Here is a 14937-nt window from a genome sequence, read left to right as displayed (position 1 = left end):
ACCCAAAGAATTTTTTTGTTAACCACGAGTCATATAAAAAAACCCTCTTTCATTTTATTCACAAGTTTCACGAATTGAGATATGTGACTAGATCTTTACAGCTCATTTTCACAGATTTAAATTTTTAATGATTTTCTGTTTTAGAGATGATTTTGTGGAACAGATTGCGAGCAACGGGAAATGAATTTCACAAATTTGAGAGAGGTTGTTCTTCAGCATGACCTTATCTATAGAAACCTCTTTCAGTTTTGTAACAAGTCGTACGGTTTATGAGATACGAGTTCATCTTCAACACCTATTTTCATAAATTCGGCCCAAGTTTAATGTAACTAATTCTATTTTGATGAAAATGGTTGAGCTCAATCCCTTAGTACAAGGATGAGAAAATATATATATATTATGAATTTCACAGTGTAGGCATTGGAATTTGGTAGAGGTTGGACTTTTGAGAGAGCCTTGAGCTTCATTGTACACTCATATTAGCATTTTGGCTAAGGAATTGAGATCAGGATTTGTAGCACCCTTTGGGATCCCTGCGGCATTTTTTTTTGGTATAGTGCTTTTCCTTTGTAATTGTGAATTTATTTATTTGATTGTATGCCATTATCTCTCTTATTTCTTCTCAGCTAAATCAAACAAGAGTGTAAGTAGCATCCATTGAAATTGCAGTGCTCTACTTGAGGTTTGCTTTAGTTTTTGATGTTTTGAGCTGTTTGGAGAGGATTCATGAGTTTTATTGCCCTCTTCAGCTCCTCACCTATCTAATCCTTCCATCTCATTCAATTTTAAGTGCCAAAACAGTTGCGTACCTTGCCCCATTGAGATCTCTGCAAAGCTGAGCCTCATTACCCACACCCAAAATCTACCTTTCCATCTGAGCCAACAAAAACATCATTTTATTCAATCAAACTTTTTCACACATATACCTAGCCTAAGATCAATATTTCTATCAATCATCTCAAGCCCTCATTGATCATAATTTGCTAGGATTGACCCAAAGAGAGCCCTCTCCCGACTTGGTAGGGCTAGCTACCAGGTTAAGCATGGTTTGATGTTGGCCCTGGATCCTACCTTCCTCAACCTGAGGTAGATTTTGGCCCTAACACCAAGCACAATAAATAGGACACAAAATACAATAGAATGGATACAAAATTGTCATTGTCTTTAGGGAATTGTAATAGATATCACCTTATTTAGGGAATTCTAATAAGTATCACCTTATTGAGCTATCATAGACGATGAAAAGAAAATTCTTGATGAAAATGTTGAACCCAACACTTAAGTGAAATAGGAAAGTAAGGAAAATAAACCAATCTAGGAATGCTAGCAAATAAATCAAATTCATGTGCAAACGAGCATTGAGGAAATCTAGTAGAACTTCTTAGCCAAACAAGCAATTGAAACAACTCTATCCATATACTTTAAATAAACCAAATTTGAAATGAAATTTGATGAAATCCGATTGGAAATAGTGTTCATATTAAATATTGTTGGATAATCAAGGGTTTTAAGAACATTTATCACCATATCAAGTTAAGATAAGGGTGTATGGAGAATTAACATAAATACCTCCACCAAAGGAACAAATGAAGAGGAATGAAATGAAAAATCCTTACTACGTGGGTAAATTCGATTACAAAAGAGTTTCCTCCCATGGCCAATTCCTACAGACATGAAATACACAAATACATGGTTCTCGTAAATGACTATGTTGTCCATCTCCCCAAACTTAACTAAATGTTCCATGAGAATAAGCTCTTTGGTCTTGTTGGAGACATTACCTAAACATAGATTGTGTGATGGAGAGCTTCCTCCTCCTCACCTCCATTTGCTTAAAGTGAATTTCCTGGTAGTGCGCCCCCATGAGGGTCGTGGTTGAAAGGAGCTGAGGCACATTTTGCATCAAGAAAGAGGTGGCTTGAGTTAACAAATGGAGGAGAAGAGTCTAAAGCAAAATAAGTCCTAATGAATTCACATCTAGAGTTTGTGATTGCCACAAACTAGGCTATAGAGTAGTACCTCTTAGAATGGCCATTAATTACCATTGATTACCTGAGGATGCATCTCACAACCCTCCCTTGCCTACCAATGAATGTATATTAGATGCACACCCAGAATCGTGGGCTCACCCTAGCCATGGGAAATGTTATTCTTATTCTCCTACCATTCCACATATTGATAACTCTGATGTGAAGAAAGAGAAATTATATAACCCTCTTAACAGTACATACCCTCACAACTCCTATGCCAAAGAAAGAAATTCTATAACCCTGAAATGCGAAGGGAGGAGAAATTGGAAACGACCAACCATTTTTAATTTAAAATAGTTGAAAATTGAATAAGTTAGGGAAAAAATTAATTTTAAGACGAAAAGATGTTGAGGAGAAGTTGGAAAGGGTGAGCCATTTTTAATTTAAAATAATTGAAAACTAAATAAGTTAAGATGAAATTATAATTTCAAGACTAAAGGATTTTTTTATCTTAAATAAACTTGTTAATAGCCTCCTATAATAATGATTAAAAAAATCATTAAAAAAATTAAACAAATTATTTTATGTGTTTTTTAATTGCATTTCTTAATAGACAATTTTATTTTTAAACAATATGAAAAAATATATTAAAAAAATAAATAAATTTCTTTTAATTACATTTTTAAATGTTTTTGTAATTATATTTTTGTTTTTTTGAGAAAATATGAAAAAATACATTGAAGAACTAAATAAATTATTCCAAATGTTTTTTTTAATTATATTGTTCTTTTTATTAGATGAAATTAGTTGTAGTATGCTAACTCAACTTCTCCATACTCATATTTCACATCCTCATGTTAGTTACTCTCATATTTCACATCTTCATGCTAATAAGAATTTTAATGTTATTTAAATTTATGTGTTTAGATCAGATTTTGGAGGCATTAGTCAAAGCTTGAGGCATTCATTTATATAGGCACTAATACTCAAGAGTGATTCATCTCCAAAGGAGCCTCTTGAACTGATGCAACAACTCCTTAACGCTTTCTCTATACCACTTCCATAATCCATTGCTATGTTTGTACATGCTTTGTTTGAGTGATTCTAGGTAGCCCAAAAAGTTTCCCATTTATAACATGGATCGGGACTTGGGTTGTTGTATATTGTTCCTGGATGATGGTGCTAAGAATGATTTTGGAGAGAATGAATGATGCTTATTAGTGGGATGGTATGTAGGAATTTACAGGGTAAGTTCCTCAGATAGAACACCAAAGGACATTGTTCGCAAATAGATCATAGATCAGTACACCAATATTCTTGACGTGGTTAAATCCCTCAAAGAAGGAAACTGTCCATGGTGTGAGCCAACGCAACCACTTCAGGAAATTTATTAATGTAAAAGAAAGAAACTTTACATAAGCTTCTCTCATTAAGGATCACCTTACAAATGACCCTCCATGCTCTTTAAATAGAGATCATGGACCAATCATGTGTTAAGCCATGGATCAAGTGTCTGTAATACCGAGAAGAGAATGAACCATCAAATCACTTCATGTATAGAACATATCATGACTGTGACATTGTAAGTTACAAAAATTACATACTAAAGGTTTACACTTTACCTAACTATACACTAGACCAAGTTATAATTAACTATTTCCTATGTGTTGGAATATCCTAACATCCCCCCTTAAGAACAAATAGGAATAGGATTGAAGGATGTACAAATATTACACAATAGGAGAAGGAAGGAGGCATTAGAGCCTATCCTCCATTAGTGACAACTTCCTAAACTCCAACCATAAATCTAAGTTTAGTAAACCTTGCCTCTCTGAGAGCCTTTGTAAAGATGTCTACAACTTGATCATCAGTTGAACAATATTGTACTTCAAGAACATGGTCATGAATGAGATTTCTGATGAAATCCATGTGTAATTCAATGTGTTTGTGGTGTTGATGTTGGACTAGATCTTTTCATAGTTGAATGGAACTTTGATTATCACACCAAATTGTAGTCGGATGTTGCTACTGGAAGCCAAACTCTGATAGGATCTCACGAAGCCATAGGGATTCTTTACTAGCTTTTATGATGCCACAATACTCTACTTCTACTGAAGAAACAGAAATGGCACTTTGTTTCTTGCAAGCCCATGTAATAGGTCCATAACCAAGATTGAAGACATAACCTGTAGTAGACTTCTGATCTTCAAGGTCACCAACCCAATCGGAATCAGTGAAACCAACCAATAGAGGAGATTCTTCTGTACGATAATGAATCCCAAACTGAATTGTACCTCGAACATAACGAAGTATTCTTTTAGTTTCTTTCCAATGACATTCATTGGGGTTTTTAATAAACCGAGCAATAAGGCCAACAACAAAGGAACAGTGAGGATGGATATGGGTCAGATACAAATGTTTTCCTACAAGCTGATGGTATAAAGTAGCATCAACTTTAGGGGAAGTACAAGTGACTGAAAGTTTGGTTCAAGACTGAAAGGGAGAAGGGGATGTCTTACAGTCTTCCATGTGAAAGTAGCATAGAATATCACATGCACACTTGGATTGGGAAAAGAAAATACCTTCCTTGGATTACAAGACTTGAAGGCCAATAAAATAATGCAAGTGTCCTAAGTTTGACATTTCAAACTGCTTTTTAAGGCTGGAATTCACATGGTTTATAAGGTTGGGATAACTACTAGTAAGGATAAGATCATCAACATAAATAGCAAGAATGATAAGAGGCTTACCGACTTTCTTGGTGTAGACAATATTGTTAGAATGACACCTAAAAATCCAGTATCTAAAAGAAAGCTATCCATTTTGGCATACCAAGCCGGAGGGACTTGTTTGAGACCATAAAGGGGTTTCTTAAGCCGACATACAAGGAGAGAATCTGTTTGTGTAAATCGAGGACATTGTTCCATATAGAATTTTTAATGCAAGTCCCCATGCAAGAAGGCAAATTTAACATCCATTTGATAGACTTCCCATTTGAAAGAGGCAGCCAGGGAAAGAAAAACACAAATAGAGTTGATTTTGGCAACAGGGGAGAAGGTTTCAGTATAGTCAATACCTTCAACTTGTGAAAAACCCTTAGCCACAATACTAGCGTTATGTTTATCAACTTTTCCATCTGGTCCAAACTTGGTTATGTAAACCCGTTTGCATCTAACAAGTTTTCATCCCTTTGGAAGAGGAACCTGATCCCATGTATCATTTGCCAATAATGAAAAATATTTTTCATTCATAGCTACATCCCAATCTGGATATCCTGAAGCTACTGCAAAGGTGTCAAGATTATAATTTTCTGAATCTTAAGCCTGTAAAGAAGAGGCTCTACCAAACTGAGAACCTGTACATTGTTGATCTGTAAGATCACATGTTAGGTCCCTATACTACTACTGTAACCCCTTATTCTTATTAGTACAACCCCCTTATTAAATTTTTGTGCCCATGTATTCCCCATATTGTTATTATTGTGCCCCATAGAAGCCCACTATTGTTATTACTGTGTCCTTAAATTATTATTGTTACGTCGGTTCTGATTATATTATGACCCTTTAAGCTCCTATATATAGAAATGAGGTCTTGTCATTTGTATCATCCAAGAATTTTCATTTGTGTAATGTAAAGGAGGTTACCCCCTCGAAAAGGTTGGCTTCTAAGGCGTTGATCTATCTTTTCTATCTTTTTGTGAGCTGGTTTCATAACATTTCGTATCAGAGCTTTGGATTCTATGGTTTCGCTGCTCCAAACAGGTCTTCGTTCTCTATAACTTCTTTTTTGCGACATTTCAGATGATAAAAACATAACCCATTTGAGATAAATCGTTATGAACCTCGAGTCTGCATTTCAGATCTTGTCTCACTATATTTTCGAAGATATGATCTTAGTAACTTACGGTTTTTGCAAGCTCCAAACTTCCATCTCAAATAGGTCATCGTGGAATTTTCACTATAATTGTTTTTCTACAAAGTTTAAGATTCTGAAATTAAAACCCATTTGAATTGAAAAATTAGTTAAGCTAGGGCCCAAATTTTAGATCTTGTTGCACTATATTTTCGGAGATACGGTCCAACACATTTATGGTTTCTGCAAGCTCCCGAATTACATTCCAAACAACTGACCTTGGGAAAACCATCATAGCTCTCACTCGGAGCATCTGATTCAAATTTTGTAAAAAGTGATAGAAAGAAGATGGTTTATAGTTTGTGGGGTATCCGTTTCAGAGACTAAGGTTGAAATAGTGATGCATGGCGCACCGTACAATTTTTTTCTACTGAACGAGTCTATAATTACATCATCGTGGAAGATTGAGAATAATTCTTTCCTTAGGAATTCAATTGAAATCAGAGTTGTGGGGTTAGAAAGGGGACTCAGAGGGCTATCATAGGTTGAAATTTAAAATCTTAAAGATCTAAAATTACAGAGTTACAGTCGTTTTAGGATCGAGCTCCTAAAATCAAGAAACCATGATATGAGGAAGTTTGATGGCAAGAATTCGGTAAATTGGATACTACAGATGGAGCAATATTTTGATCTACATGAGGTGCAACTATTACAAAAGGTACGTATTGCATCTTCATATTTAGAACTAGATCAATTTTTATGGTATAAAGGGATTTTCTCTCGTAAACCAGTTGTTACGTGATCAATTTTCACGGAGGCAATGATAGAACATTATGAGGATACAAAGAGAAACACCTTCTTTAGCTAATTGATAAATCTCAAACAAAAGGGTTCAATGGTAGAGCACATTGAGGACTTTCAAAAATTAAATACAAGGGTAAATGATATTCTAGAGAAGCAAAGGATTGATGTCTTCGTAGGGACATTAAAGGATAACATTCAACATGAGGTTTGTCTTTGGGAACCTGATTCATTGGAGAAGGCATTGAGGTTATCAAGAAAATTTGAAAGAGAAATTATGGAAACAAGGAATCCCACCACTCGTGACTATAATTATGGAAGTATTTTTCTCCTAGCCTTCCACAACCTACAAGGTTTACACCACAAAAATCGAAAGAAAAAAGAGAAAAAGGGCTTTATTACAATTGTGATAGCAAATATAATAAAGGTCATAAGTGTGCTGAGAAGAAATTATTTTAGATATATTGTGAAAAGGAGGAATAAAATGATCAAGAAAAAAAAAAATAAGAGGATATACACCTGGAACCAATCTTAGAGAAAGAATAAATGAATCTGACCATATCTTTTAAATCATTGGCAAGAATTACCACTCCTCAAACTCTCAAGATAGAAGGACATATCAAGAAGAAAAAGGTTCAAGAAGTGAAAGAGCACATTGAAAAAGAAGAAATGAATCTGATAATATCTTGGAATGCATTGGCCGGAATTACCACTCCTCAAACTATCAAGGTAGAAGAACATATTAAGAAGAAAAATGTTCAAGAAGTGAAAGATGACATCAAGCATCAAGAAATGAATCTGACCATATGGAAGAAATTACCAATCCTCAAACTCTCAAGATAGAAGGACATATCAAGAAGAAAAATATTCAATCAGTGAAAGAACACATTGAGCGTGAACAACAGGTTCTCAAAATTTTAAAGGATAACACCACTTTGGTGCAGAATCGAATGAAACAACAGGAAAATCAACAATGCAGTGAAAGAAGTTTTGATGTAGGCGATTGGGTATTTTTACGGCTACATCTCAAGAAAGCTATTTATGAGAAGGAAATTTTGGCAATACTACATGCATTTAAGAAATGGCGACCTTACCTAATTGGAAGACACTTCAAGGAGAAAATGGATCATGATAATCTTAAATACTTTTTAGAATAAAGATTATTTTTAGAAGAATATAAAAAATGGGTCACAAATATGTTGGGTTATGACTTTGAAATCATATACAAAAAAGGGAAGCAAAATGTTGTTGCAGATGCACTCTCAAGAAAGGGTGAGAATGTGGAAGCATTATTTTGTGCTATTTCTATTATCCAACCAGATTGGATAAACGAAGCAAGGGATGAATGGAAGAAGGACAAAGATGTGTGTCCACTCATTGAAAAGTTGCAGAAGATCCTAGTTCAAACAATATTTATAGAACTTGACGAGGAAGGAAAAATCATATTGGAACCTCGAGCAGTCATAGAAACAATAACCTGACAGCTACGAAATTGATTAATTTTAGAGTATCTCATCAAGTGGAAGAACTTACCTGCTGAAGATTCCACATGGGAGTAAAATAATTTTATACAGAGTCATCAGGAACTACTCAAGCATTGAGGACAACACTTTTTGAAGGAGAGGGGCATGTTAGGTCTATATACTACTAGTGTAACTCCTTATTGTTATTAGTTCAACCCCCTTATTAAATTTTTGTGCCCATGTAGTCCCCATATTGTTATTATTGTGCCCCATAGAAGCCCACTGTTGTTATTATTGTGCCCCATAGAAGCCCACTATTGTTATTATTGTGCCCTTACATTATTATTGTTATGTCAACTCTAATTATATTATGACCCCTTATACTCCTATATATAAAAGGAGGTCTTGTCATTTGTATCATCCAAGAATTGTTCATTTTTGTAATGTAAAGAAGGTTTCCCCCTCGAAGAGGCTGGTTTCTAAGGTGTTGATCTATATTTTATATCTTTTTGTGAGCTAGTTTAATAACATCACGTACAAGAACACCTGCTACATCCTGAGTAGCATAGACCCATTTTGGAAGCTGAGGAGATGAAGGAGGATCCCGAAAAGGTGGGGCAGAATTGTTGTCCTCGTTGTCATCATCTGAAGAAGAAATATTTTCAGAAGTAGAAGGGATAGAGAGTGGTGGCACATCCGCTGAACTAGGCTCGTAGGGCGATATATTTTCAACAAACCTTAAATCTTTTCTAATGATAACATTTTTGGATTTAGGTGGAAGAAGTCTATATCCTTTGACATCTTCATAATATCCAAAAAATTTCACTCTTAGGTTCTAAGGCTTTATGTTTCTCATCGGGAATATGGGCCCATGCTTCACTTCCAAAAACATGAAAGTGACTTACATCTGGTTTAATTGAGCTCCATGCTTCTTCTAGAGTGATATTCATTAAAACCTTAGTAGGAGTGTGATTTACTATGTAATTTGCACAATTAATTACTTCTGCCCAGAAATTAGGACTAAGCCCTTTAGATTGAAGCATACAATTAGCCATTTCCTTTAAGGTGAGGTTCTTCCTTTCAGCTACACCATCTTGTTGTGGAGTATATGGAACAGTATGTTGCAATTGAATTCAATGCTCAGTGAAAACATTCATGAATTTGTTGTTAACATATTCTCCGCCATTATCAGATCTTAGCTTAAGAATTTTATGTCTAGATTGTTTCTCAACAAAGGCCTTAAAGGAAAAGAACATGTTAAAGACTTCACTCTTGAATTTTAAGAAATATACCTGAGTGCGTCTGGCGAAATTATCAATGAAAGTTAAGAAATACTTCTAGCCAGAGAATGAATCAAATCGAAGTGGACCACATCAATCATTGTGCACAAGTTGTAAAGCGATTGAGGCGTGCTAAGAGGCATGTTTTTCAAAACTATCCTGATGATTTTTTCAGAGTACACATCTAAAACAAACACGATCTCTATGAGATACCATAGGAAGACCTGTCACCATATTTTCCTTACATACATTTTGAAGGGAGAGATAGCTTAAGTGACCAAATCACTCATGCCAAAGTTTGCTCGCTTCAGCATTATGAGAACAAAATACTGAGTGAAGATTTCATGACCCAAAGTTGTTAAACTTCTACAACCTTGTAGAATCATCAGCAATGCTAGTGGCTAAAATTTGTCTACAATCTCTTAGGTACTTAGTTACAACATCATGAGGTGAAAATTCAATGGTTTTACCTTCACCTAAATAAGTTATATGATAAACAAATAGAAGGTTGTAGGATAAGGTAGGAAGACATAATACATCATTAAATTGACGATTGTTTAGATGAATAGTTCCATTCCCTACAACACTAAGAGATCTATCATCACCAACATATATATTTTTGGTGTTACAATCATTTAAAGAAGCAAACATGGCTTTATTTTTTTCCATGCGAGAAGAAGCTCCAGAATTAATGAGCCGCTCATGAGAGTGAGAATAAAAGGATACATTTAGTGCATAACCAGATCGAGATGCTTGACAACCACATGTAAAAAGTGTTATTCCTGAAGATGAAGTTGAAGTTGAAGAGTGCTCCAAATGGATGGTATGCTTCTTCATTGTTTCTTCCAATACTTCCATCTTTTTAAAGCATTTGGATTCTAAGTGGCCATCATGATTACAAAATTTGCAATGTCTATCAGTCTTCTTCTATTTGTTTTTATTTGCCTTACCATTTTGTTGAATTGATTTTTCATTTTGAGACTAAAATTTCTTAGGGCCCCTATTTGGCTTAGGAACATTCTTTTTAGGATGATGCTTCTTAGGATTCTTTGAATTGAGCTGTTTCGGGGCTGCGAAGGCTTTCTTAGAAGAGTTTCCAATATTAAGAACACCAACATGTAAGAGTTTTTCTTGTTCCCTTATTAAATAATCATAAAAGGAATCAAAAGAGGGGGACTTGTAGTCTTGTTCTTGAGAAATAAAGGTTTCTCTTGTAGAATGGAAGGTGGAAACAAACATACAATAGACTGGTCCCAACGTAGTAAGAATGGAATAGATATGCCTACCATATTCTTTCTTAACCTTAACAGCTTCCAAGAGAAGTATAAGGGTTTTGAGCTTGGATAAAAAATCTTTAATGAAAGAAAAATTATTGGGGTCCAACATAAGAAACTCACTTTTGAGTTGATGGGCTCTAATTTCATTTTCAATTCCAAAAACTTTATTGAGTTGTTTCATTGCTTCATCAGGGGTATCAAGTTCTATGATATGGAATCTAAGGTCTGGAGAAATAGGCATCCCTATCAACCCACATGCTTGATCTTGCCCATTTTCCAATTTGTCTTTATTATCCTCATCTTTATGTTTAGTCTCTAGGCCTCAAGCTATTCTATAAAGACATTTACTTCTAAGTAAATCCTTAATGTAAGAAAACCATTGGAAGTAGTTGGTGTTGTCAAGAATAATTTGGCATGGACATTCCATTTTAATAGAAATGAAAGTTGTAGATGTTGAAACTAAGTGTTCCAAAGGAAATATCTTGAAAAAGTAGGTCAATTAAAAAAAAAAAAGAACTCTCAAAACGGCTTCCGGATGAAGAAGTTATGGATTTTTGAAGAAAAGTTGTTGAAGATGCTAAAGAAGTACATGAATGTGCGGAAGTGAATGATAATGTTATATTTCTAAAATAAATCCCCCCTTCCTTCCAAACTTAATCTAATTAGCTCACTTAAAAAAAATATTATGTGACCCACTTTTACAAATTAGTGAAAGTCACTTTTACAATGGTACTTTATGAGCTACTCACTAACTTGGAACTTAAATAAAAGATAAAGAGACATGAGAATTATAAGTGACTCACATTTTATAATGGGTGAGAACACTTTTACATAAAGTAACTTTAAAACATAAGTTACATGTGTCTTTTGAAAAAGTAACTCAACAAAAAGAAAGACTTGAACACAAGAGCTCTATTCTCATAAAGTAACTTTGGACCAAGTGAACTAATTTAAAAGGTTAGTAATTTTTGGAAAAGAGGAAGGATTTTTTTTTTTGTCACTGAAGATTTGGAGTGCATGCTTACTTGAGAAACCACATAACCCAAAACGTACATGCAAAAAAAACCAAACCTTACAGCTTGAAGCTAGATTTCACCGGAAACTAGTTTATTTTCCAAGATCACACTAAGGTGCAGCAGAAAACAACATACACATGAGAAAAATCCTACCTTTTTGTTTCTGATTCTCCCAGATCACACAGAGTCGTAGAGCAAAGAGAATACGCATAAATGAAAGGTATGGATATGATAATAAAAAACAGAGAGATAAATAAACCAAGAGATAAATAACTAAAACTGTAAATAAATACTATATACCACTAGATTTTAAAAATGACCTACCTAGGGCTACCAGAAATGTTTTTGCATGAAACGAAAGGGGTTCCTCACTGGAATAGATGCTCCTAAGACAATAGAGCAGTTATCTCAGCCTGAAAGCAGTAAAAAATAATATATATAGGAAATGAAAGTCGGATGCAGTTGTAGTGGCTTCAGATTTGGATCACCAAAGGATGTGGCCCTCAAATAACTCTGATGCCATGTAGGAATTTATAGGGTAAGTTCCTCAGATATAACACCAAAAGGCATCGCTCATAAATAGATCACAAATCAGTACACTGGTATTACTGACATGGTTAAAACCCTTAAAGAGGGAAACAGTCTACGGCCTGAGTGAACGCGACCCTTTCAGGCAATTTATTAATGTAAAAGAAAGAAAATTTACATAGTCTTCTCTCATGAATGGTCACCTTACAAATGACCCTCCATGCTCTTTAAATAGAGATCATGGACCAATTGTGTGTTAAGCCATGGACCAAGTGTCGGTAATACCGAGGACAGAATGAATCGTCGAATCACTTCATGTCTACAACATATCGTGACCCTCAGATTGTAAGTTACAAAAATTACATACTAAAGTTACACAGTTTACCTAACTATACACCAAACCAAGTTATACTTTACTATCTCCTATGTGTCGGAATATACTAACATGGTAGGTGGTGGGCTCCAGTATTGTAGCAATAATGCTACAACTCCTGGAGCTTCCTATCTCTAATTTTATCAACGCGGTAGTTCGTAACAAACTTGGAAGTGACGATGTTGTATGCACAAGTACTAGCTCTTGTCACAGCTGTCACTTGGTCAGCTGGCACAAGTCCGCTAGGGCTCAAGCCAACTTCTATATGCTCTCAGAAGAATCTTTATAAATGATGGACGAAGACTATCTCAAGGGAAATGGACCTACTTTGCAATAATGAACTGAAAGCCAACATAACAGGGAAACCCTAGTAAACCCTAATCTGACTAGTCTAATCTCTATGATGCAATGGTGGGAGTGCAAACTTCTATAAATGATGCCATTACTTCTAGTGATATGAGATGCATGAATTTAAGCTACTTCTACTGAAAAGAACATTGTTTTTGTAGTTTTGCTTAAGTGGTTGGAGTTATTATGATTTTGTTTCTTATTAGGGTTTGACTGTGCAGGGGTAGTTCGAATGGAAAGAAAGCTTGGGAAAGGTCAGGAGGGCTAGGAGAGGTTCCAGAGGATCCAAAACATCATTTCACAGAAGTCCACAACGTTCAGGTGCTCGGCATCTGAGTTTTCAGGCTTCTACAGGATGTCTGCAGGGGATCCTACAGGAAGCTCGGGATTTCTACAGGGAGTCTGCTAACTTCTACATGATGTTCTGTGGTTGGAGTTTTGGGTGATGGAGGAGTGGAGGATTTGGATGGGTGGATAGGTAGGATGGAAAGGGAGCTTATGATGGCTCAGGGACAGCGATCTGAGGTGAGGAAAGAGTGGGTACAGTTGGTTGGTGGATAGAAGGGTGGAAGTAATGAAAAGTCCAAAAGGATGGAGCTACGTGAACAATAGAAGTGTTGGATGGCAAACGAGCTGAGCAGAGGTTGGGTAGGTGGCTTTAGGCGCAGTTGAGAAGAAGAAGAAGATAACAGAGTGATGCAACGCAGTGTAAAGGAAACAAATCTGCACAAAACCGAGAATTCATCAACCTATCCTAACTATGTTATTAAATCAACGAACAACAATGTAAACTTCAGAGAAAAATCGTGCATGGAGTTGGAATGAAGAAGTACTGCTCAAGATTAGAATGCATGGATGGATCTACAATTGAAATGACTGTGTTGCAGCTTGAATGAAAGTATGAGACTGCGTTTTTTTGGTGGTTGGTACGGTCTACACCCCCAGTCTCTAAACAGAGATGGCAGTGAGTGCACTGTCAACCTTTTCTTGGAGCTCTAATGAATGCTAATCCTCCTACTCTAATCTAAGCTACTGAAAGCACTTTAACCATAAACTAATCCTACTCAATCACATTAAAGAAATTAAATCAGCAGACTGTGTTTTTCAAATGCATGTCAAAGCAAAGAAATGAAGTGCTGAAAGGAAAGACAAGTAACAATACAAGGAAGAGGAGGTCTATTGCTCTCAGGTTGGGCCCTAACCTGAGAGCTATAGCTCCCTTAAAAACTCAGAATTGAATCCAAAGTTGCCTGTCTTTATTGAATAATCATGAGTCTAACATCATGCCAAAACTGGCTTACAAAAAGCAAAAACCGAGCTGTAGCTCGTGCTTAGAAATTGCAACAGTAGTTCGAAAGTTCAAAAAGCTCCTATCAAAGGCCACGGCCTTAATATTTATACATGATGAGGATCAAGCTGGCTTCCTCAATTAATGGAGCTCGGCTGTCCAACTAAAAGTAAACTGATGTAGACTGTTGTTCCTGTAGAATCCGTTGGCTGCCTTTAAGCTCGGTGGGGAAAGCTGTTGGAGCTCGGAGTTAGGGTGGAGATCACGAGGGAGGTCATTAAGGCTGTAGACAACCTCCCTATAAACCTGCAATGCCACCTTTGCTTTCTCCTTGTCTCCTTCTACGTGGTCTTTGCTCCCTTTAATGCCAAAAAACCTGAAATCATCATGTATTAGCCACATAGATATAATGCCCGCCCTTCTTCCTACAAATAACACGAATATACCAAGAAATCAATGCATAAGTGATAAAAGATGAAGGGTTGAGCAAGGTAAGTAGGCCAAATGAGCCCAATTTGTTACCAAAAATTGGGGCTCATCATCACCCCCCAGCTAAAATATTTGCTCATCCTTGAGCAATTTTGCCCTAGCTCCTTGTCCTTGGCTGAGAACTAGGCGCCGGAATACGCTCTTCCTTTCCTACTTTTGGTGGCTCTGCCTATTCTGCCCTTGGTGGCGATGAGGGTGCCGCTCCTTCACTCTTCTCTGTTTCCTTGACCTTGAGCCGGGCTTTTGAAGCCG

Source organism: Pinus tabuliformis, chromosome 7 (genome assembly GCF_031772625.1).
Source record: "Pinus tabuliformis cultivar Carrire ecotype Pingquan chromosome 7, CPIR1, whole genome shotgun sequence".
NCBI classification, from domain to species: Eukaryota; Viridiplantae; Streptophyta; class Pinopsida; order Pinales; family Pinaceae; genus Pinus; species Pinus tabuliformis.
The sequence above is the reverse complement of the archived record's forward strand: the minus strand, read 5'-3'. Positions refer to the sequence as shown.